This window comes from Anguilla anguilla, chromosome 6 (genome assembly GCF_013347855.1).
Source record: "Anguilla anguilla isolate fAngAng1 chromosome 6, fAngAng1.pri, whole genome shotgun sequence".
NCBI lineage: Eukaryota > Metazoa > Chordata > Actinopteri > Anguilliformes > Anguillidae > Anguilla > Anguilla anguilla.
The window spans coordinates 7,543,880-7,569,324 of record NC_049206.1 but is presented as its reverse complement, the minus strand read 5'-3'; the positions used below and the strand labels follow the sequence as shown (position 1 = coordinate 7,569,324).

The following is a 25,445-nucleotide window of genomic DNA, read 5'->3' as shown; positions in this document are numbered from 1 at the left end:
ATACTACCGCAGCGACACTATCCATGATGATAGTGTCAAAACAGATAACCACTATGAGATACATATAAAATATGGTGGTTCCCAACCCTGTTCTCGGAGATCTACCGGTAGGTTTTCAGTCCAGCCGTAACAAAGCACACCTCATTCAACAGCTAGTGATCTCTTTGAGCTGCTAATGAGTAGAGTCAGGTTGTGTCAAATTAGGGTTGAAAGGAAAAGCACCAGGACAACTGATCTCCAGGTACACGGTTAGGAACCACTATCATCTACGATGTTCAGAGGAGCACCATATATTGGCACCAAATGGCTTCCTCTCATCCCCCTCATCAGGTATACCAAATAAGGCCACCAAAAAGAATTTAACAGCCCTTCATACATACATTAAAACTTTTGGCTTGAACACAGCATTGCATGAATGTGATATAGCAAAATATGTACAAGACGTTTGTTTCCTTTCACCTATGTGCTAATACATTAATTTATATGTAATAACAATTAGTGTTGCTTCGAGCAAGCACAACTCCAGGTATGCACTTCAAAGACATCTGTGGTTGCCACCTGTGGTTGCCACCTGTGGTTGCCTCAGGTTTGGGGTCCTACGCTAGAAACTCCAACTGACGTCACAGACTTATTAATAAACGAACATCTGTTGTGCCACCAGCTAATTAATTCTCCATGCCTCGGAGATCAATCATGTCATTGTGGTCCTGCAGGCATATGCAAGAAGTGATAGGCTGTGATACTGGCCTCATGCAAAAGGTCGCCCAATCGAAGCGTGGTTTTCTGCGGTTACATAAACAAAAGAACGCACATTTGCCATGACGACAAACCAAAATCGTTACCACAGACGACGCCCAACAGCCAGAATCTATATTTGTACCTGCGAGTCATTAGTTACAATAGAAGAAATTCGGCCGCAATACCCTCCTCCCTCTACAAGGGGTTTGTGAGATCCGAAATATCTGGTACTTGTGAAAGCCATTTTTCTTATTGCCTTTAGAAGGTGAACAGGGCCGTTCCTGGGGACCGTGAGGGGTTTAACCCAATCAATATTCAGATGGACTGTGACAGAAAAAGCTGCCTAGCGCCAACCTTCCGCAATTATTCCGGGTCGACTCTCGCCCCCCCGTCATCTGTCATCGGCGCTGACCCCTCGAGAGGCTTGCTGAGGGACAGCCATCTGAACGTGGGTGGCTACGACGAGCCAATCACGATGAAACATAGACAGCATGCTCAATAGTACCCACGTCTCCAAGAGTGAACATATTTCACTGCCCATTAGCGCTTGCACTGTGTAATTGTACGAACCCAAGCCTTGCTCACATTTCAGGCACAGTCAAATTAAGGCCTGCATGAATACAACCCCGTGTAAATATTAAAACAACTAGCGCATGCTTGTTGTGATAAAAAAAAAAGATATATTTTAAAGACTTTAAACTGATGAAACCGAATAAATAACAATGATAAACTATGGCGTCAGTTTTTCCGAGAGTATTTCAAAATGCCAGCAGCATAGCCACTAGCAGAGAGGAGAGGAAGCTGTTGCCAGGTGATTAGCGGTGCATTGTGGGCTTCCATATATTTGCATATATTAGCAAATATATGGAAGTTCACTTCTCTGCCGCGGCGGCTAAGACCCAGAAGTGTTCCTGACAGCTGAGATAAGCCCTCTGGCGAAGAGCGACCGCCAAGCTTTTACGTGCCCGCTCTGCTCCTTCTCTCTCCTTCTCTTTCCACCATGGGATGGAGGAGGGGCGTGGGGGGTCAAAATCATTGGCTGAAAGATCAGTGCCTGAATATGCCAAAGTGAAGCGTTGGTCTTTGTTTGCATACATCAAAACAACTTATTAAACATTTGTGTATTCAGGCTGTGAAACCCAGGGCCTGCAAGTTCTGCAACGTCCCAGAAGGACTGACCTCCCTCACTCAGGAAGTCTTGCCAGGAAGTCAACAGGAAAATTAATAATTCATCCATTTTCATAACTTAACCTTTGGACCAAAATAAATAAATAAACAAAGCTTTGTTAGTACCTCAGGTAGAAAATTGTCTTCCTCTGTTTTAAAGGCACGTGAATGAAGAGGAAGTCCTTTGACTTGATGCTACAACTATAGATCTAAATTATATATTTTAAAAATTAATCATCCAAATATTATCATAATACATTCATCATTGCAGCACTTGACTGAGGAGAGGGGAATTGCATTTGCATTTAGTAGTGATTTATGTAAATAAAAAAATGTTTCAACAAATTTTCAATTTCTGATTCTGCCTCTCTCCCTCTCACTCACACACACACACACACACATGCACACACATGTACACACACACACACTCATACACACACACACAGCCCAGCTGCCCTTTAGAGACTCTGACCATGATTAATTATTCTCCACAATCAATTCCACTCAGTTTGCCTGGGTTAGCATCTCACCAAGGCCAGCAGCCGGATGTTCAGCAAAGTCAATTTTACAAGCACACGTGGCATGACGATATTGACATATTCTGTTTCAAAACTGCTAAATGAACGTGCGTTTGTGTCATTTCATACCAAAAAATGGAAGTGATTCCCAACAGTTAACATCTCATCTTTGTGCCCTCAATAGCCATGATGCTATTTCATGATGCAGAGTGATTGCATATCAATATAGGACAGAAACTTTATGAAAAACATCTATCATGCCTTATTACAAGCCTATTACAAACTGAACAAGAATCTATGGGAGATTTATGACATACGTAGAAATACAATTACTTATGTCCAGTATTTGAAGATGCATTTATCTATAAAACTATAAAAGAAATGTATCACATTTCTTTCTAATATGTGCTTGTTGCCACCAGTCAGTGTCCCAGGTTGCTACTTTCCAGTCAAGGCATGCATGTATCCTGGATAACGTATATGTTTAGCATTGCAGAGGTGAATGGGGCTGTAAGAACAATCGTATTCATTGAAATAACATCATCCGAACTGATGCGCTTTTCACGATCAGATACCCCATTATATCCCCTGTCCCATTATATCCTCACCAGAGTCACACCAGCGAACACAAGATATAATGCAGTGATGAGAATATGTGTGTGTGTGTGTGTGTGTGTGTGTGTATCTGTGAGTGTATGTGTGTGTGAGTGTGTGTATGTATGTGTGGATATGTGTGTGTGTTTACGTGGGTGTGTGTGTGCATGTATGTACGCGTGTGTGTGTGTGTGTGGGTGTGTGTGAGTTTGCGTCTGTGTTTGTGTGTGTGTTTATGTGTGTATCTGTGTGCGTGTGTGTGATGTGTGTGGTTAGGGCTGTTTAACTGGGGCCAAGGGGCCGCAGGGCAGGAACCAGGAGCCGGCCAGCAGCCAAAACAAACCACACACACCCCCACCCCCCCACAAACAACCCCAACCCCTACCTCCTCCCCCCGGCCCTCCAACTAATTTATTTGACCAAACAGGCTTTCTTCCAGCGCGCAGAGTTTTGTTCCCCCTGCGTTTACCGTCCCTCTGGTCTCTCCGCTCTCGGAGCAGGGATGGCTATCGATTGAGGCCCCCCCGGTCCATCCATCTAACTCGCTCCCGCTGCCCGGCCAATCAGAAGAGCTGGACAGAAAGGGGGGGGGGGGGGGGGGGCAGTGCGGCTATTGATCCTCACCGCCGTGCTCATCTCTCCGCGAGAGCAGCAGATATTTTTAGTGGGTCGATACCTCCCCTCACCGAAGGAAATGATTAGGACCCATTCAAGTGCTACAATAACGTAAACAGAAGAGAGCTTCTCCTGCGGCGGCGTCGGGACGAGGCCACCCGCTGCGCGTTTAATTGCAGCCGCGCGCTCACCTGTGCTCCGCGCACACTACCTGCGCTCCGCGCACACTACCTGCGCTCCGCGCACACTACCTGCGCTCCGCGCACACTACCTGCGCTCCGCGCACACTACCTGCGCTCCACGCACACTACCTGCGCTCCACGGACACTACCTGGGGTCCACGCACACTACCTGGGCTCCACGCACACTACCTGCGCTCCACGCACACTACCTGCGCTCCATGCACACTACCTGCGCTTGCGGCCGACTCGGGCTGCAACTGGAGAATCAAACACTGCTGCTTGGCTGCTGCCGCGCATGGATACACACACGCATGCACACACACACACACACACACACACACACACACGCATGCACACACACACACACACACACACACACACACACATGCTCATGCATGCACTCGCACCCGCACACACACACACGCACATGCACACCCACACACACGCAAACGTACATACCTACACACACACGCACGCACACACACACACACACACACACACACACAATAGTAGTAGTGATAGCCGTGTCATTAGTATTATTAAACAGGCACTTGAGAGGCTTGGAGAGAATTGAGGCATATTGCAGAGATTCCTAAACTTTTTCCCTGGTATTAGTCATCCTTTAAATATTAAATACTGAACCCAAAACATAGTTAGCTTCAGGGCTGTGGGTCAGCAATGGATTTCTGCACTTCTCATGTCGTAGGCCTATTTTGGCCAAAATCATGTTGAACACAACAGATGGACTGTCAGTAGAAATATTAACAAATGTTTTTTTTTTTTTTTTTCAATCACAGGGCTTTACAGGAGGAGATAATCATTTCAGGCAAATAATTTCAACCAGATGGATTCTCAGTAGAAAACTTCTCAGCCAAAACGCTGACAATCTGTTTGATGGCCCAGACTGAATCTTTAGCATTGACTGGCAATTAAGTAAGTGTTTGGGTTTTTCTTGACAAACATAGTTTGGCTAACCGAATTTGGCGATCTCTTTTCCCCGCGAAGCGGCACTTGTGACGAAAAGCAACAAACAGTTTCATTTAAATCAGGAAGCAAAACTCAGGACAACTGCTGACTGAATTCAGACAAATGTGTTGTTAGAAAGGGAAATGACGATGCACTTCCGCAAAGATAACTAAATGCACCCGCCACGAAACTGTATAAACACAGCGTAACCACGGAACTTTCCCAGTGTTAAAAAGGAAGTAAATTTTCTAACCGTTTAGTCTAAACCAGGGTCGCGGTGGCAACGGGGCAAGCAGAGCAGCCCAAATGTCCCTCTCCCCAGCGCCTTCCTCCAACTCATCCTGGGGAATCCCAAGGCGATCCCAAGCCAGCCGCCTGTGGATATAATCCCTCCAGCGTGTCCTAGGTCTGCCCCGGGGTCTCCTCCCCGGTGGCTGTGCCCGGAACACCCCCAGAGGGAGGCGACCAAGAGGCACCCGAACCAGATGTCCGAACCGCCTCAATCGACTCCTTTCAATACAATGCCCGCATTACTGTGGCCGCTGCACCCACATGACGGTCGATCTCCCGAACCCTTTTGTACTCGTGAATAAGACTCTGAGATACTTGAGCTCCTCTGCCTGGGGCAGTTACTCCCCCTCACTTGAAGGGGAGAAGCCATTTTTTCCTCCTGGGAGAGGACCATGACCATAGACTATAGGCCATTTCATATGAGTGGAGTAAAGAAGCATCAAAACAAAACAAAAAATGGATGAGAACAAATATGGACAACAGTGAATCAATACTGAGGGGTAAATATAGTACACCAATTAATATATTAGTAATTGCTACCACACTTCCCATGATAACCTCCCGGAAAAAAATAAAGCCCAAACAAATGGTGGTGCTGCATTTACTACCCTCTCAATCGAACTGAGAGCAAATTTGTAAAATATGGCCGCAAAGTCAGACGGTTTGAACAGAGCGCTAACTAAGCCTCGCAAAGCACGTCGTCCCAGAGAAGCGAACGCACCGCCATCTGCCTCTTCGCCCAGAATAACTCAGCCCCAACGGTCCGCATTTGACGCAGGAGGATCCATCGCGAGTAATCCCCTGTTGGCGCGGAGAAATACGGTCTGTCTCCCCACCCTCGGCTGGCACATGGGGCTGCTTTAAACAGGTATGCAGAAGGATCCAGGACCAGGAGGGAGAAGCATACCTCTGCTGGTCTCCACCGCAGGGTATAAATACGACAACTGGGACCAGTCTGTTTTCAAATCACAACAAGCCTCAGTGCAGACAATTCAACAGACAGACTGTATTTGCGAAAATGTTCTCTGTCTACTGTAAAAATGCGCTCGGGGGGGGGGGGGGAAGGTAGACTCAATCAACATTTGTACTGGCATTTTATTTAAAATAATTTTCATGAAATAATTGCACAATATTTTGTTTACTTTTTATTAAAAAGTAATAAAAGGTTCCGCACAGGCAAATGCTGATTGAATCTAAACGTTATTGTCATTAGTGAAATAGAGCTTGCATGTTGGAGCTGGGACAGGAACTCTCCACTCCTGTACTACACCGCTGAGACAGACCGCACACAAAGATCTGCAATTTTATCTATCGGTCCCTCTTTATGCATTCAGCTACACAGCCTTTTCATATTATTATATTATGATCTATTGAAGGCAAGCTATACTTTTATTCAAATCAATACCTGAGTTAAACCCCTTTCTCCTCAAACACCGTGAGTTCAGTGACCACCAAAAAATGAATGAGAAAAAAAAAAAACCTGTTTGTATAGCGAGAAAGATCACGGACGAATGTTGAATTAAATCCAGGAGAGCAGCCTATTCATTTTACCCTAAGCTGGTTTGCGTTTAACGGCCTGGGATTTAAATCTGTTTTAACGACGCGGCAGCCTAGCACTAACAGGCAGGAGGTCGGAGAAGAGAGACCCTCTTCACAGTGCATTATGGGCCGCGGACAGGAACATGAGCCGGAGCGTGAGCAATCTGAACTCCAAAGAAACATTAACAATGGAGAGTAATTGCTTTAATCATCCACACATTGCCATCTGTGCGTATGATAACTGGAGGACAGGGAAAAAAAGAGTAAGGATACAAGCGGATTGTTTCTGGGTGTTATTAGTGAAGAGCTCGTTCATTTGATCAGAAGATGGTCATTTTGAACTGATACTGAAAAAATAAAATAAAAATAGATCACCGTTGATAGAAGTAGTAGAAATCAACTTGCAGACAGCAATCTTGAAATTTCCTATACGATTGATGGTATACATTTTCTTTTAATCCTTTCACAAATTTGTTCGCTATAGTTAATGGATAAACAAATAATAAGGAGAATATAAGTAAAAATTTGAAATAAAGAGAGTGAGTATTGGTCTGAAGCCAAGTGAGTTCAATAACATGTAGCCTGGTTATTCTTTGTTTCACACTACAATTACCCCTTGTCAAAGAAAAACAAAAAAATGTGACTAATTTCTGCAACGCAGAGTCTGTGGAATGGGATAAACAAATTCTAATTTGATAGCGACAAACATTTAATAAGTAAAACCAATCTTCCGCAAATAATTAAGGAGAGAAACGCACACTTCATTAATCCCAGTCAAACGGAGGAAAAAACAGGGCTCAGTGGCCATGTTATTAGTTTTCTCCCCCAAGTAATCTTAAAACAAAATCAACTCAACAAAAAAAGAAAAATTCCTTGTATGCCGAGATTTCCAGAGTACAGTAGGCACTTGTGATATGAGATGTCGTGCTGTCGCTTTGTGACAAGGGCAAGGTGATTTGTTGTAGAGCCATAAAACAGATAGTGTGCAGGGGGGGGGGGGGGGGAAGATGGGCAATTTTATGGACCCCCCCCCACCCCCCACCTTATAGCCGTCCTGTGCCTCGTCTTTATCCAAACGCAACAGCACGGGGGGCGCGTGTGGCTTATTGGGAGGAGCACCGGGTTCGAGGGGCACGGGTAATTTATGGCCCCCCCCGACATCCCAAAAGCTCTGACGGACATATTTCCCAGAATGCACAAGGGAGCCGTCGAAAAGGCAGCCCCTGAAAGGGAGAAGTTAAGACGCCTAATTCACTTTCTCTCGGCGAAAAATCCCCGGGGAGCCCACCAGCTAACAAGCGCGTATCAGATGTTTTTCTTCTTCTTTGAAAGCCGGTGAGCCGTCACTCTTCATACGCTTCGCGAATCCCAGGAGTTTCGGGACGAGAGAGTTTCGCCTCTTTCATAAACAGGATAAATGCACTTCGGGAAAAAAAATAAATGAATAAATTTTTAAAAAACGGCAGAGACTGCACACAGTCTCGCTGATTTTCTTACAAGCCCAACCGTATCTGGTCAACAATCACCGCATTGTAGGCTGTGAGGAGATCATTTGCCAACACTTGACGGGGCTTACAAACATTCCAGAAAGAAAAAAAAAACAGTCTTCTTTCACGGTGAGATAATCACACTTTTACACTCGAGCAGAATAACATTGTGTTAAGAATCAGCCACTGCTCTCTCTCTCTCTCTCTCTCTCCCTCCCTCCCTCTCTCTTTGTGTGGTCTTTGTTTTTTTCCCTTGCTTTTTTAATGCTCTGGTTATGTTGTAGGTGGTATGGGGGTTGGTGTTGTTTGGGGGTAGCTCAATTGGGTGGGGTATAAGGTTATCAGTATGGGTTGTTTCTTTATTTTTTATTTCTAATGCCCTTTATTTAAAGTTATGTTAAATTAAGTGTTTTTTTCTCTCAGAAGATTCATGCATTGTGGTGGGTAGAAGCAGATTACAGCCATCCAATTACCAAGAGCAGGGCTACCAAACCCTGTTCCTGGAGATGTACAATCCTGCAGGTTTTCACTCCAACTCAAACAAACTGCTTCCCCTTCAACAGCTGGAGATCTCATTGAGCGGCTAATTAGTAGAATCTAGTGTGCCAAATTAGGGTGGAAATGGAAACCTCGGGGATGGTAGATCTCCAGGAACAGGGTTGTACAACGCTGAACTTGAAGAATCTTCAAAGCCTGCTACCACTTTCACAATATTAGCCCTGTTTTTAAAAAATCTTTTTTAGTAATTCCCTGCAGAATGTGAAAACTTTCTTCCTCAAAGAAATGAAAATCTGTCCAGTTACAATTTACAGAGCCAAGAGTTATGCCTGTAACCATAAAATAATGTGAAACAACCCAAGTTTTTGAGTTTGCAGCTCCAAATTGTTCAGAAAATGCATTATTCTGTATAAATTCATCAAATACATTTCTTATATTTGGCACTAGAGTTTATAAGATGCCACACAACCAGGATGCAATGATGGATTGATGGATTAAGATAGATAACAGCCCAGAAGTCAAACTCTGGACACAAGAAAAATTAGATGTAATATATTGAATGAATGAATATGTACATAAGTGCAAACGCTCTTCCCACAGGAAGATTAAAATGTCAATCTGTCAAATCCAAACTGGCGCAACCTAAAAATATGGTTTCAGTTAAATTCTAATATAGAATCCTTACAACTTCATATTGGCAAGACTTTTATAATGTTTTATAATCTAAATCAAAATCTAAAAAGTTTTTCGAATATCTCTTCAAATTTTGTCTATCACCAAGTTTCTTTTTAATTATTCTAATCTGAAGATATAAATTGAATACCACTGTCTAATTATAATGAAAAATGACAAGACATACAGTACTTTTCATTCAGAATTCAATGAACAAATACCAACTTTGTAGAGCTTATCATTTGACTCATTCCGGTGTCTTTCTCAACCATGGAACGTCTTGGCAGAAATACACAGCCAGCTTCTTGTGTACCGGCACCAACCAACCCCGACTGAATATTAACAATTTAGCTTTCGATTGAGAGCACCAGTAGCTCCGTCTCTGTATTTTTCCCCTGTGAGTGATCTATTTTTTCACCTCTTGAAATGGCAATTTTATTTTAATAAAATTGAAAAGGTTATCAAAAAGGTTATCAAAGGTTCAACAAACAACAAAGATGCGAGCCATGTCCTTATGCTGTGTGTGCATGAGAGTATTTGTTATCAGTGTTTACTGCTGACCTTGGTGCAGTTCCGTCTCAATTCTACAAGTCGTTTTCATTCCCTTATCACACACTGAGCTCAACACGACGGTAGCCCCCTTGACCTCCCTCTGAAGTTACCTGGCCTCTTTTTACGGGGGTGTCCCAACTGAGCTCGCCGTGTCCTGGCTGAGCACGCCCCACTACCTGACCATTCAGCAAGCTTCACCCCGCCCTCCCAAACCCCTCCCTGACCATTCAGCAAACTTCATCCGCCCCCACACCCAAACCCCTCCCTGACCACTCAGCAAGCTTCACCTCGCCAATCTGCCCCCCCCATCCCCCACACCCCACCCAAACCCCTCCCTGACCATTCAGTGAGCCCCCCCCCCCCCCCCCCCCCCCCCCCCCCCAATCCCGCAAGGGATACCTCAGGAAAAAAAGCGGTGAAGCTGATGTCATCATGCTGCAGAGAAACGCTTGTTTGCCCTTTTACCTTTTGACACCTGCCCTTGACAACTGCAAAGTCACTTCCTTAGAAGAGTTTTTTTTTCTGTTCTCTTTCTCTTTGCAATGCACCGTGCATCTCAACTGAAAGCCTTATATCATATCCGGATAGGGCACCAGATTATGAATGTTAAGGCGCCTTGCCTGCAAAACAAATTTGCATGATCACATCAGTGAAACCAGGTCTGTTTTATTTCATATAACCAATACGAAACCCCAGTGAGGAGTCATGTTATGTTCACACAACAGCCCAATAATCTTGCCCCGGCAATCTCATTTTCTCTATATCCACGCCGACTTGTATCCATGCCCAATTTCAAATCATCCGAATAACTCCAGTCATTCAAAAAGCTCATCTGTTAATTATGAATGTTGGAAATGGAATATCCTCAGTATAATCAACTCTACCGGGGCCAGAGAAACCAAGAGTTTCACTTCTCCTAAAGTTACCATGGAAACCACAGATTTTTGCCGCTCATGGAGAGAAATTTGACATCACATTCTGAAGATAAGAATAACTCACCTGGTTGCTCTTTTTTAAGTACACCGTCAGATTTCCTGTGGTAAATGAAATATGGCATAGAAGTAAAAAATCAGACAGTGTTGGTTTGAATACTGAAATAAGCATTGAGAGTGAGACTTTCAATACTTTGACTGATAAATTAATGTGTGAAGAACAGTGTTACTATTTTCATTTCATATTGTTATTTATTTTATTTTTCTTCTACTTTGGTAACGTTTGAACTGGTCAAAATATGTGTGTGAAGAAAATCACTCACGTACATTTTTGATTAAAAGATAAAGACACACTTTTATTTATTGAAACAAGGCTGAAATCTGGCTAAAAAGATGTTTTTTTTAAATGTCTGGAAAATGTACATTACAAAAACCCATGGAAGCACACTGACCATTTTAAAATCTGCCAAACCACCTTTAGATCCATGACCCAGAGTATCTAATGAAAGATCTAAATGGGTATCGCTACAAGTTATCATATTTCTGTGCAAAGAATTATTTCTATGTCCATGTTCGCACCTCAAAATTGCATTCAAACTTCCGAGAGAGCTATTTCCACAGCTGCTGAATGTACAGAGGTGAGAGGTGTTGACAAGGTGAAAAAAATTTTTTTTGTTGAAAACACCAAAGGGCTGCAGTGTGTATTCACATGGGGCCTCATGCATAGAATTTGGGTGGATTTGCTCTGGGTAAACGATAACGAGTCGTCCCCCTCATTCATTCACCCTCATGTGCACGGGAAGGAATCCGCCCGGTCCCTAAAACCGTGCTCACGGTCTACCGCTCCGATCCTGAGGTCTTCCCACAGCGCTGGCGCAGCCACGGTCTCTAATGTGAACAGCTCACACGTACGGTTTTGTAGTCATGTCTGTAACGAGTTCATATTTTTACAAGTGCAAAGCAATTTGCATGTTATTTCTTCTAGCTGCTAGTGCCATCACGTGCCATTGACTTCAAACACATTTGCACTTTGTCGTGGAGTGCAGTAATTCACATTTTGCTCCTCTCCTGTTGGTTTAATACAATATTTTAATGTCTCGGCTCAATTATTCATGTTATTCCGGAGCTGGCTTAACTGCACTGGATGTTAATACAGCCCACGTTAATGGCATGTTGGAATTAATGGCCTTTTAGATGGATTTTTACTGTTATTTACATATTGCTATTGCTTTTAAACAACTGAACTGATGCATTTACACTGTCCCTTTCGTACACACTTTATGCTCTTCAAATAGCATGGCTGTAGACTGAAAACCGTGTCTCATGCCTGCAATACAGCTGAACAGCCACAAGGAAGAGTTTGTACATATGGTCTGGAGCTTCAATAGAGGCGCGCACATTTTTACGACAAATTTACAACAAAGGTTTATAAATATCAATGGGCCTCATTCCCGAAACATGCCTACAATCAGATTTATGTACGATCTAGAGTTAAATTTCAGTATAGTTTTAGTTAGTTTAAAGAGCTAGTATTAGTTTAAATGCAAGTATTTTTTTCGATCAGGTTTTTTTCCACTATCAGAATCCAACAATACATGAAGGAAACACATCTTCCCATTCTCGAAGCAAAAATAAACGAGTAAATAAATAATTAAACACATTTCTCCGGGAGAAAAAGAATCCAGACCAATGCCTGTCGTATTTGGCAGCGGACCGGCGTCCCCTGTACGGACTGGGAAGAAGACGAATCAGCATATTAATGGTGGTGCTGTGGCAAACGTCTTCAAGCCAGAGTCCATTACACTAATTGCAAGGCTCTGCCAGGCAGTGGAGCAGCTTGTGATAAATGAAAAGCTACAGTATGAACAAAGATGGCCAACGACACTACGCGTGCGGCAACAACCGCCCCTTCCTGTCGATGGCGACCTTGCAATTAATCACAGCGGCTTGGAGAAGGCGATGCTCAGTGAAGCCAAATGTCATGGAGGACTTACAGGCATGAGTTCAACCGAGATGGCAACTGGAAGTTCTTATTAAAGACGGGGCTCCATCTGTACTGTTAATAAAAATGAAATATAGCTTTTTTCCTGCTTTGCTTTAAATAATCTTGGAGTCTTATTTTATTAAAAAAAAAAAAAACTTTTATATTTTTAAGTGCAGGACTTCCAGTCTTGCTTAAATTTGCAGGCATTCAGGACTTCAGGCATTCCCAATTTGTACCAATAACCACTATGTGCCCCTAGATATACTGCACTACAATCAAGGTGCACTTATCTGGAGGCAACAGATGAATATTAATCAGCTATGAATATTTGGACTTATTCACCTTTTCTGGTGAATTTTCCACCTGGGGAAAAAAAAAAAAACACGATGGGAAAAAAAACGAAATCACATTTTCTATGTATGCAACAATACAAAAATATGTTTCCAGTTTTGCTGTGAAACTTCCATTTCATTTTTTAAAAGGTTATGTATGGTCATGGAATCAAAACTCGATACCTATGATTAATTCTGATTTCTGATTATTTGTCCCTGTGATTAATAAAATGTTTCATCACTAAAACAGCTCATTTGAAGATCCCCATTCAGCTACAGCTAAGGTGCCTGTCGTGGCTAGCTCAGTAATTTGTACTGGCTGGTTGCTCAATAATTATGCATCAGACCTTGGGTGCATAATTACACCCCAAGCTCTGTGAAGTCAGAATTTCTTTGGGGAGCAAATTTAAAATGTGTTCATCGCAAGCTTACCTTACTTTTTCAAGTTATGTCTCTGTCCCTCTCTCTGTTGTTGGTTTAAGCTGGCTCATGCCGAGTTGCTGCTGTGTTAGCTTTGCCACAATGCATTGTGGTAATTAGAGTTCATATAGCCTCTACGTGTAAATCGATTTGCGTTTACTGTGTATTTTTGAAAAACAATGTTTACAGTTTTTCAAGGGTTACCTTGTGAGTGCAGGCTTTCTACATTTGCTATATAGATATTCACGTTAATAACCAAACTGTAAACTATAAATAATACCACTATAGATACCGATATAATGATAATTTATATAATAATAGCGAATTAATGTCACACTAGTAAAAATACATTTTGGTTATTCGCAAAGTGCTAGAACTCACCAGACATACCCAGACATGAATTCAGAAAACTATTTGCACAGGCATTACTTCCAGTTGATAGCAACAACAAATTATATTTAAGGACTAGATGTATCCACATCCTTTGCAGTTCAGATAATTGGATTTTTTTTTTCATCTTAGAAGGAAGTATTTTGAAAATGCCAGTGACAAAAATATCTTGGTAATTTAAAATCTAGTGATTTAAAAAAAAAAAAAAAACCTTTCCACAGGATATTGAAAAACATTTATTCTGAAATCAAAAATAATGTCACGTCTGAGAATATATTTTTTTGCAGGAACTGTGTATGACAATCTGGATACCAGCACATGAGAATTACATTTCTCCCCTGGGAACCACTCTCAAAATACTCTCAGCAGGACATTTACAACAATGAAAGAATATACAGACAAAGTTTTTTATCTAGATGTAAATCTTTGATTTAGTTTTTTTTCTCCTCTTGTTATGCCCACAACTGGATTTCAAGGGACATTAGGGGAGACACATGAAAAAAAACTGTAACACACACACACACACACATGCACACACACACACACACACACACACACACACGCACGTACACACGGACACAAAAACATACACACACATACACACATACTTGGTCACTTCCTGATACGAAAACACGTTGACTGTCTCAATAAGGCTATAACTCTTGAAAGTGATCAGCAATTCATACCTTTTTATCACAAATCTTCCAGACAGTCACTCCACCTTATATGGCACTGCTTACAGTATCCACATTTTGGATTATTCCTTTTTTTTTTTTTTTTAAACATATTGAGCCAGAAAAAAAAAAACAAGGGAATAAACTGTGTTATTATCATTTTCGGTTTTAAATTGAAGGAGGAAGGGAGGAATATCGACTAACCTGACTCTGCGCGGCGGAATCTCTCCGAGTCTCCCCGTACCCTCGCGTCGGTACGCGCTGATTTATTTCTCCGCCGGAGGGGGGTATTAGCCTTAATTACAAGCTGTTTGGCGAAAAGCGCGGAGCGCGATCCGCGGAGTCGCTCCGGCGGCTGTCAGACACCCTCACTGGAGGGGTCTTCAATCCACAGCCCGCCTCAGAAGAGCCACTTCCTCTTCCTATCCCCCCCCCATCCCCCCCCCCCCCCCCCCCCCCCCGCCCTCCACCTCTAACGCCATTAATCAAACCATTTCCCATCCTGTCTCCATGGTACTCTTTTTCTTTTTTTTTTTTTTTTTTTTTTTTTACACAGACCCTTCCAAAACAATATCCACCGGTCCTCTCCCCTTCTGAGGAACCAGGCATCACACCACACTACAGAACCAGGTGGGCTGGGCGGAGGGGAGGGGGGAGGAGGGAGTGGGGGAGTGGGGGGGCGGTGGTTATAAAGACTTTTAACCACCTGCTCGTCAAAACAGTGCCCTGAAATGCCTCTGCCAGAGGAGAATGTTTTTTTCTCCCTCTCTCAATATCCTGGCACCTTCTCCATAGGTTAGGCGGGCGCGAGGAGCGGCTTTGCAGCACTAAGTGAATCGGGCCATTATGAAAGCTTTCAAAGCAGGGAGAGAGGAGCCGGAGTGAGCCGCCGTGACACAGCCCCGCCGCGGTGACAGGGAACAGGGGCCTGAGATAAAAGCGAGCGGGGGTGGCACTGGGCAATGGATGGGACCGAGTCACCTGCCAACACCCCCTACCCCCCCCCCCCTCGCCCCCCCACACACACACCTGGACCGTTTCTATGTCTCTGTCAGCCAGGAGTTTCAGCAGGGCATAGCATTGCAGTCTGCACCCCCCCCCCCCCCCCAGACATTGGGCCACACACCCTTGTGCTGAGCCAAGAGGCGTCGAGACCAGACAGGGTTGCCAAACTTTTCTGTCCAAAAAATTGGGGGGGGGGAGTGGGGGGGGGTGCTTTTGGCCTTGGGGACTCGGAAGGATGAAGGGGTCTGTGCGTCCATTTTGCGCTGATGTCTGGGCTGGACAGGGCAGCAGCGCTACCCCCTACTCCGTCCCTGGCAGCGCCGCCGAGATTTCGGCTGGTTGGCACAGAGGAGGCTCCGGAGGAGCCAGTCGCGCCGCGACCCTGCGGTACGGTCAGCGCCGCGGGGAGCACAGCACCCCTTTCACTTTCGTTCACTTTCAAACAGCGCGTTTCATTATTCATTCCCACGCAGGGCCGAGCGTCGGGGAACAACGGCGCGGCCATACTGATTAAGGACAGCGCGGCAGGGCGTCTTTCCTCAGCCGCAGCCGACACGCAGTTTCGAGACGAAAAAGCGAATCTCACCTCCAGCGAAATGAACAGTACGAGCAGCGCATCCACTGTGAGGTGCTCCCGATGTAATTAAGTGTCTGAGAAAAATATGGACCTCATTTGTTGCAAGGCTAAATGTTATGAATGTGTCTGCTGGTAGTTAGCAATGCTAATTATAATTCTTGCTTAGCACTTTTAAAGTTGTGTTGCTGTCCGCTCCCTATTTGTTCTGTTACATGATTGCGTTCATTTGTATTATTTTTTTTTTACTGTGCTTTGCTATTACATGTTCTCCAATTAAATTTTAGTAAATAATTCACTTGCGCTCGCAATAAAAGTAGACTCATTTTCTGAGAACAGCGATCATTTTCGACATTCAATTTTAATCCCTGCTTTTCTTTGGCCTACTGGAAGTATGCAGGTTGAGTAAGGTCAGCCATTTCTATGAATCATGTCAGGACTCATTGTGAAAGCAGGAAAGAGCCATATTCATAGATTTGATGGCTCTGAATATTATGCTGGCTATATGAAACTTAAAAATTGTAGTTTTTTTACGCCCCCGTTGTAATACTTAGTCTTAACCGAGGGCTTCATGCATGTTTCATATTGCATATTGTTTCAAAATGCATGCTGGGAATTGGAGTTATTTATTAACTGACTTAGCTTAAGTCATCCTCTCATATTTCATATTTTAACGTTGTGGATTTGAAAAGGGCTGCACTTTCACTAAAGTAAGTGTGTGTGTGTGTGTGTGTGTGTGTGTGTACGGGTGCGGGTGTGTGTGCATGTTTATGCTTTCCATATTTTTGATGCCACTGGTTGGTGAAAACCGCCCTCATTCTTCACACAACCCTTCCACAATAAAGGGAAATAAGAACCTTCCATTAAATCCGATTACCTGGCTCCGCAAATTTCAACTCTCACGATCAATCAATCACTCAGCCCTGACCTGCTGTCATATCACGGCACCTCTCGCTGCTCAGAGCCAGGAGCTGATTGGCTGGTGCCGGGAGACGCCAGGTGGGATGATTTACCTGTCCAGCGGGCTTTCACTGTAAGCGCCCTCATTTGTCTCTTCTGGGGTGCATCATCTGCCGAGTAGCCATAAAGTAGAAAAGGCAGTGTCTGATGCGAGGGGGGGCATTCTTCATCTCTGTTTGTCTCGCCCCCCCCCCCCTCCCCACAGCCCCCTCGCCACAGTAGCGTGGCGCCTTCGGCCCCCCCCCCCCCACAGCCCCCTCGCCACAGTAGCGTGGCGCCTTCGCCCCCCCCCCCCACAGCCCCCTCGCCACAGTAGCGTGGCGCCTTCACCCCTCCCCCCCCCCCCTTTGACAAATGCGCGAGGTGGGCATCCTTCATCGCGCTGGAGCGAGGAGAAACGCCGCTGACCGTGTCCCGGGTGCGGATGAAGATGGAGAGTGAAGCCATCGACGCCTTGGATAAGGGATGGATTTGGGAGTGAGGCGAGGGCGGGGGGCGAGGGCGGGGGGTGAAGGTGGGAGAGGAGGCGGGGGCTGGGGGGTGGTTCGGGCGGGCCGCCCAAGAGCCCGGGGGGTGGTCTGGATCCCGCGGCGGCCCAGATGCCGTCCCGCGCATCGCAGGCGGAGCAGGTGTCTGGGCCGGGCCCAGCGGACGGCGCCAGCGCTGTTTGGCGGCCAGGACGGCGGCGGGCACGGGGCCGGCGCAGCTGCCCCTGGGGCGCCCGAGCTCGCCGGCCTGAGGAGGGGCCGCTTGGCCGGGGCGCGTCTGTGGCACGCGATTGGGGCGCGAGGCGAACTCGCCTCAGGTGCACTCACACTCACATCTCCAGCTACTAAACTCGGCCGAGGCTCACCGTCGCGTTCAAGGACGTAACGATCCAGCTTTCCAACCGGGATTTGAACCCGTGACCCTCCGGTGCCCGTCGCTGCCAAACTGTGCGTGACTCTTTTAATCCTGCGTGCCTTTGTCGCGCCAGACCCGGGAGGTCCTCTGTTCACCCACTGCCCTTTTAACTGCGGCTGAGGCTGGTTCCTATGGTTACCACACAGAGCGAGGGGTCAAGGCGTCAAAATATTTGAGGCACGAAAGGGAGAAACTGCTGCAGTAAAAGGTCTCGCCCCCAGACACTGTTTCAGACCCAGCAGCGACACCTCTGAAACGGTCCCTCTAGAAGCACAATTTATTAAAAAAAAGCTAGCAATTATGATTTTTCTTTCCTATGTCCCTGGCCAGTGATGACAGTTACTAATTAGACCCCATCAAACATGATTTCTGCAAATAGGTCTGGGTCATTTTATTCCAACAAAGAAAAAAAAAAGAAAGATACACTAAATCTTTGCGGTATAAATTAGCATAAAGAATTTAAATGTTATTATCAATCTATTTCATTATGTGCCATAACATTTGTATTAATGCTAATTACGGAGCACTGGCTGTGTGTAAAAAATTTTAAAAAAAGAATGCAAGGGACCTAAGCAGTCAAATTAAAATTAAATTCTGCACTGATTGATAAACCAGTCTAAACAATAACAAATGAACGTTTTATTTTGGAGCCAGAAATTTTGTGTATACGTCAGGTCCATCAGCATAATTGCATTGCAAATAAATCAGTCTAGTTTTTTTATTACCTGGTAAGAGAATTAGCATTTTTATAAAAATGTGTTGTAGAAAGATTTATCCCGCTCTTAATACACTTTGACAAGAGTGGCTTAACCCTTCGATACCCGCTCCGCTGTACTTTATTTGGGCACCATTTCAGCATGTGAACAGCAGTGTTGGGGTCACGTCAGTCGACTATGAGTCAAAGTCAAGTCCCAAGTCTCCAGTTCCCAAATCCAAGTCACCTTACCTCAAGTCCAAGTCGAGTCCCAAGTCTCCAATACTCAAGTCCAAGACCAAGTCCAAGTCCCCCAATCACATGTCCATTTCCCATTCCAAGTTCTCTCAAGTATATTCATATTAATGTCCTGAAGCAGGCTAACAGAAAAAAAAAATGATTTAAATTTAAAGCTGTACAGAAAGCTAATCCCCCCTCTTTAGTTAGGCAGCACAAATAGCCCATTATACGGTAACTACTACTCAAAAAATTCAAGTCCAAGTCCAAGTTAAAAAAAACCTCTAAGTTCGTGTGAAGTCCCAAGTCAAGGATGGTCGAGTCCAAGATACAGTTCGTCACAAGCCACGTTTTGACTCAAATCAGACTCAAGTCCAAGTTTTGGACTTGAACACTACAAAACTGATCAACAGTTGGCTTGAAACGCATTTTCACTGCAGTGCCTGAAACAATAAACTGGTAAAAACTATTCATGCATTTGAATGCCAGCGTGTTCATATCATCTGACTCATTACGGGAAACTAAACAAATACTCATCTTTAAAAAGAGACCATTTTGTTTACTGTTGGTATATTTCAAAATGTCAGTCACAGCAGTGGTAAAGATTTGTTTTATTTTTTTTGGTGTTTCTTAGTTGTTTTTTATTTTTATTTTTTTCATTTTATGTTCATTGCCATAAATGCCTAGGCCCAGTGGTATAATTTACTGCTGTTTTGCTGTTTATTAAATAAATCAAAAGCAAACCTTCCATTTTGGAGGTAATTGTTTATCTCTCCCTCTCTCGCTCTCACTCACTCACTCCCCCTCTCTCTCTCTCTCCCTCACTCTCTCTCTCTCTCCCTCTCTCGCTCTAACTCACTCCCCCCCTCTCTCTCTCTCTCTCGCTCCCTCTCTCACTCCCCCCTCTCTCTCCCTCTCTCACTCTCACTCACTCCCCCCCCTCTCTCTCTCCCTCTCTCACTCTCACTCCCCCCCTCTCTCTCTCTCTCTCTCTCTCACTCACTCCCCCTCTCTCTCGCTCTCCCCCCCCTCTCTCTCTCTCTCTCTCTCTCTCCCCCCCCCCCCCCCTCTCAGGAATATGCTGACGAGTCTGTAAGCACCTCAGAGCGGACGGGTCACGTCTGCGTCTCCCAGGAGGGAGGAGAGTGAAACCCCTGGCAGAATGCTAATCCCGCTCCACCACCACCTGCTGCCCGCCATTGGTGGAGCTGTGTACACAGAGGCTGCTGTGATAACATTAGCGCTGTAATCATATTTCCCCCCCCCACCCCCCTCCTCCTCCCACCCCTACCCCCCCCCCCCCCCTCGCGTTGACAGATGCTGGGAAAGGTCGCAGCGTGGAGCGGGGAGACGATACGGCGGAGGGGTGGGGGTGGGGGGGGGTGGGGGGGGGGGGGGGTTGCGGGGCCAGTCACTCCTGTAATTATTTTGACTTTTTCCACCACAAAGGGTAAATTGCTTAATGGGGCCGACTGATTGGATAGGGACCCGGGGGCGGTGGACGAAAGGCAGCCGGTTGATTTCGCGAGCCGTGGCTCCAGCAGCCCACGTTTCGCATTTCATTAACGACGGCGTTCTTAAATCAGCGGGAGTCAGACGGCCCTCGCCCCAAAAACAAAAATAAAGTGACCTGGCACTTTATATCGAGTAACGTTTCCATGGGTAATGACAGCACCAACCACCAGGGGGCCCCTGAGTGGACTCTGAGTAATGTTGTGGAAAAAGCAGAGAGTGACACATGCAAGGTGTCATAAGGTAAAGGGCACGGGGCTGAGCACGGATTCTATGTCCTTGTGCACTTTATTGTTTTCCTTAGAGATCACATCCCTGACATCCAATGAGCCACATCTTGCTACACTCAAAATGCATGCTGGGAATTGGAGTTATTTATTAACTGACTTAGCTTAAGTCATCCTCTCTGTCATGTTTTATTAATCATATCCTTGTGCATGATATTTTCTAAGTACTTAATTATGTACGAATATACTTTATTCTACAGGTACTTACATACACATGTATGCGAGTGAGAAAAACCAAAGCCTTTTTTATTATATAGTTTTTATGCCGTTTTTCAGTTTAATTGTGGTGTGCATTCAGTGTTTCAAGCCTTGTCCTTGGCAGTAAGCTGTTCGGGATAATAGAAAGTACTATTTGCCTGAATGCTGCTGTTGAATATGGAATATCAATGCAGTGGGTCTTTAAAGTTGAGTCATGCACTACACAATACAAATTAAAAATTCATATTGTATTTCCATAGCGCCTTCCCAATCTTTGACTAAACTGAGAAGCATGATGAGGTCAAACCAAACAATCGAAAGTACAAGAATGCAACAGTCGGACTCAGATTTAGATTTTAAGCTTCACAACATCGTGATTAATGGCGCCCCATTTGTATGCACGCCACTGTGACAGCCAACAACTGTAACACATTATTATGATAAATAAGATGTTTTTGCTAACTCTGCCATTTCAGAGCCATGGAAGCAGTGAAACGGCGCGTTTGGTGTTCCTCTCCGCGTTCTCGCTCCCTGGCCTCTTCCCCTTCCTCACAAAAAAAACCATTTAGCCGTCTGAAAGGGACAAGGGCCGGCGTCCGTCCCGCTGGAAGCCACTTTGGGCATGGGCCACAGCAATACAGCGGGCCGGGGGGGGGGGGCGGAACACAGGCCGCTCTCTCAAACTCCGCCTCTTTTAGTGGGGATAAAGGCGAAGACCGCCTCGGTAAGGACACAAAATGCTGGACGTAAACGGTCACTCCACCGGGTTTGGCCACGTTTGTGTCACACAGGAACGGCAGTTTTTCTGCTATCACGTACAGACTCGCGCTTTTGTACGGTGGCCTGGAGGTATTCATTTTCCCATTGCCAGGGAGCGCGTCAGAGTTCGAGAATAAGTGGGGACGCAGCTAGTAGCGCTGGGCTTGGTTTTTTTTTTTTAACGATTGTTTTCCACCCCCTCCCCTCCTGGCTTGGGTGGTATTCAGTATTTGGCTGATATGGCACTGGGAACAAGGGGTTTGTTGTTGCTGTTGTTTTCAGGGTTTCGGTTGGCAGGGCTCGCCGATGAGCCGGGGCCCAAGACAGCCGGGGGGGTAGGAGGGAGGTGGGGGGGGGGGGGGGGGGGGGGCGAGAATTTAACAAGGAGGGCGGGAAATCATTCAAGTCCTGGAGGGTGGGATTGGAATCGGCGAGCTGTGACCCGAAACGGTTCGGAGACACAAAGCGGCGGCGGCGGTGGCGGTGAGCACCTGCCCCGGGCACAGAAACGGGGGTCAGGCGGTGACTGGCACCCCGTGACGGGTTTTGGGGTTCGGGCCGTGCCCGCGGGCTGCTGAGGCCGGGGGGGGCACGGCTGCCACCACACACAGCCACCGAGACCGAGACTCTGGCGCCGGGCACTTACAAATGGCGGCCAAGAGAGCGACACAAAAAGACCGACAGCGAGGAAGGTCTGGAGGGTGAAGGAATCACTCCGTCTGTCTTTCTTAGCTCCTTAGAGTGAACGAATGCTCAGCCGATGCCCTGCTAGAGCTCATGGGGATGTAAACACACGCTGGCCTAATACCCCAACTCCATCACTAAACTGCAACAGGTGATAAATATTGCAGTTTGGTTTGTAATCATTTGTGCTCTCTGACTGATCGTTGTTTGTTCATCAAAACACTATACTGCTAAAATGCGGTATATTAGTGCATGATCTTGCATCTAAACTTGTGAATTTGAGCTGTCCAATTCTTTCTTTGCAGGGCACGGGCACTGTCAAAAAATGAAACCCACAAAGGACAAGAAAACCCTTATCTACTGTGAAAGAGCCATGTAGCTAATTAGAAAAGTGTGGACAGTTTTACAATAGAATACAATACAGAAATAAGCCCTAAATAGAAAAAATGCAGTCATTTCAAAGCTGAATCTACAATGCCTGTAGTTCCAAGAGCTGGTAATATTATAAACCATAAGAAAGAGACACATTTATCACAACCTCCGATTTAAGGGTTAGTCATTTTAATGCACTGTATAATTTTCATTTTCTGACTCAAAAAGTACACATACATAAAATATAACTTCAAAATCTTACCCTCAAGATGCATGCAGTTAAGGAATGGTGTTGCTGGTCCTCCGCCTTGTCATTACAACCGAGCTGTTTTCCCTTCGCTCAAGGTGAAGACTAAATACCGATTTTAAATTTGTTTCAGGAAAAATGTCGTGCTATTCGTGCAAAGAAACCGGCATCCACTGTAGACAAAGGACCAATACTGAATTCATTTTAAAGGCACTTTCAGAACAATAACAAAGGAAGCTGGAGGACGCCAAATGCGAGGAATTAATAATGATTTCATAACTTTTGTCTGCTTTACAACTGGCAGCATCTCGCAGGCGAACACAGACAAAAAAATATATATAGGTACGGTTGTCATGGTAAATTAATTAAAAGATAGAGGCTTACTACCAATTAAATATTGCATAACTCTAAACCAGTGTTCCCTTTGCTGCTTGAGTGATTGACCATTTACAGAGACCATTTGCACCCCCCACAATGTGAGAGCAGATAAATGAATTAATTAATGAATAAAATTTGAAAAAAAAAAATTAAATTGCACAAATTTGTATTAATGGAAACATAGCAATAGACTGATTTAGTACTGCCTAGCAACAAAGCGGAGAGTTCACACAGAACTCATGGTGCATTTATTAAGCTTCATATGTTAGAAATGGGAAGTTTCACTTAAATGGAAGGGTATTAATCGATATATATAAACACACACACACACTCATAAAGTTTTTTCCTTTCCAACCAAAGGCCGAAAAAGCCTGTCAGACACCAATTCCTATAATACAGCGTAACTTCATTTTCAATACATTTACTCTAATGGCTGTGCTCCGTGAGCTTGAAAGCAATAATTAAATCTCCACTTAGCCTATAACCCTCTTTGCATTTTCAACAGTTCCTGTACAATGTACGTGTCAATCAAGGCATCACTTGACAGCCGGTTCCCTTTCATTTCAATCATCCCCGTATATTATGCATTTACGTAATAAAAACCTGCTCTAAAAATTCTATGCACAAAAAAAACAAAAAAAAAATTAAAGAAATCAGAATTAAATTTATATTGTTGTCCAGTCTTTTAGCAGAAATGTATGCGCTTATGAACTGCGCTATGTTCTGTCATTCTGGTGAGAATCTGCATTATCTGTGCGTTATCTGTGTCAACACTACAGGTAGTCAACAGGAACCCAAAATCACTTCAAAGTCACTTAAAAGAGTGTGCGACCGCCACTTGTGGACAGTTACAGCCTGTACGCAGTGTGACATGGAGCTTACCATCTCTGGAATTCCGCAGGAGGAATAGTACATCACTGCACGGTTCCAAAAACAGCCAAAAAAAGCACTGGGTTCACGAAAGTGCAAAACGCTGTCTCGGGAATCTTAGGAGAGTGTACTACAAATGCCCAGCTGGGTTTTCAATCGGGTGACCAAGAAGGCCGTGACATTTGAAATTTCAGTGTCTTACTGCTAAACCACAGAGGGACTGTTTTGCGTTTTGAAGCATTGTCATTTTTTGAAAGACTATCTGCAGTAAAAAGATGTTAAGGTGATCACACGGTACCGCTGCTTTTACCGGTAATGTTTCTGTCTTTTTTTAAGAGTTTGTATGAGCACAAACCACACCTGGAAAATACACGCTTATATCTTCAATAAATTCAGATAATTATTTTATATCACCATGTTAAACATCTATGAAACCTACAGTACGTCTCACCATTCAAAATATATATGTAAAGTAAGCGTGTTAAATTACAATAAAATCAGTGGCTGTGCGATTTTGGTGTATGATTGAAAATTCAGTTTAAGGCATCACCTCCTTTCTTCCTGGCTGAAAAGTGTAATTTAACTTGGGTTCTGAACTCAGTAATCTGGGAGGTGTGCTTTCTTCAGACTCAAAATCCTAACCATTGCTCCAGAGGTTCAGTGAAGGCAGGATTAAGGTATTCCACACAAACCTACTTTATGACTTTAATACAGCACTTTTTTGTTGTTGTTGTTGTTGTTATTTCCTGAGAAACTTTGGATTTCCATAACTTGCTTCAGACGCATGGACTAACATGTGGAATTGCTTACTGTATGGTATTTTTAAAACAAATTTCTAAAAAAAAAAAAAAAAAAAGATATTCCTCAAGGAATACATGTCAAAGCAACTTGGAGTGCCAGACACCCCTCACGCAGAGGCCACTGCAGCTGATGTACACGTGGTCCTGCGAGGCACATGCCACAGTAAAGGACAGCCATAGACTGTAGAAGATGTATACGGACAAAGTGACCGTGACGTCACCCTTTCGCTTTCCGTGGGCTTGTGAAAAGCCTTTTGAAACCACAGAAGTGCAGTTTTTGTGTCGCCACGTTGAACAAATTGGAGCCAGAGACTGCACAGCAGGGAAAGGGGGTGTGGTGGGGGTGGGGGGGGGGGGGCATGAAGTCTGTAGGTCGGGTCTGCATCATCCACTAAGAGCATGAGATACAGCCCG

General features: G+C 44.7%; 1 protein-coding gene across 4 annotated transcripts in view; it reads right to left on the bottom strand.

Moving 5' to 3' along the window:
• tnr (tenascin R (restrictin, janusin)) overlaps positions 1-25,445 on the bottom strand; it is a 171,995-nt gene that overhangs the window by 130,217 nt on the left and 16,333 nt on the right. Inside the window, exons 1-2 of one of the 4 annotated variants that reach the window (XM_035420999.1) lie at positions 14,756-14,924; positions 14,564-14,640 (exon numbers count right to left, since the gene is read on the bottom strand). The exons of the other annotated variants lie outside the window; for them this stretch is intronic. The gene's annotated coding sequence lies outside the window, so the exon portion shown is untranslated. Of the gene's footprint in view, positions 1-14,563; positions 14,641-14,755; positions 14,925-25,445 lie in introns of those variants that run through there. 4 annotated transcript variants of the gene reach the window in all.